The sequence below is a fragment of the Penaeus monodon genome, chromosome 27 (genome assembly GCF_015228065.2).
Source record: "Penaeus monodon isolate SGIC_2016 chromosome 27, NSTDA_Pmon_1, whole genome shotgun sequence".
Classification (NCBI taxonomy): Eukaryota; Metazoa; Arthropoda; class Malacostraca; order Decapoda; family Penaeidae; genus Penaeus; species Penaeus monodon.
In genome coordinates this window covers 16,611,229-16,611,678 of record NC_051412.1, presented here as the reverse complement: position 1 = coordinate 16,611,678, position 450 = coordinate 16,611,229, and positions in this window count along the sequence as shown.

The following is a 450-nucleotide window of genomic DNA, read 5'->3' as shown; positions in this document are numbered from 1 at the left end:
ACCAAAACGAGCAAAGACAACAGTAAAATGAAAACTTACTTGAAAAAAAAAACAATATTAAGAAAAAGACATGCAGTATAAAATTAAAGCAAAACGAAATAATAAAACCCGAAGAAAACACTCGTAAGTAAAAATAATGATTATTATATAAGAGTATGATCACACCCACCTCCTATATGCAAAAGACACCTCAGACTTACCTATCTTTTGTCGCTTCCGGGGGCGTCGAGCAGGTTTCACTCAGATAAAAAAAACACCATATCTCTGCTGCGTCTCTGCCGAACCGTTTATTTTTTCTGGGGGTGAGGGTGAGGGTGACGTCACTATATGCAGATTTACAAACGAATGAAAGAAAAATCTGCCCAAAGTGATAAGCACTAGGTAATGTTGTTAAAATGGAGAAAAAACCTAAAACCATCAAAATAATGGACCTGAGTAAAATAATAGATG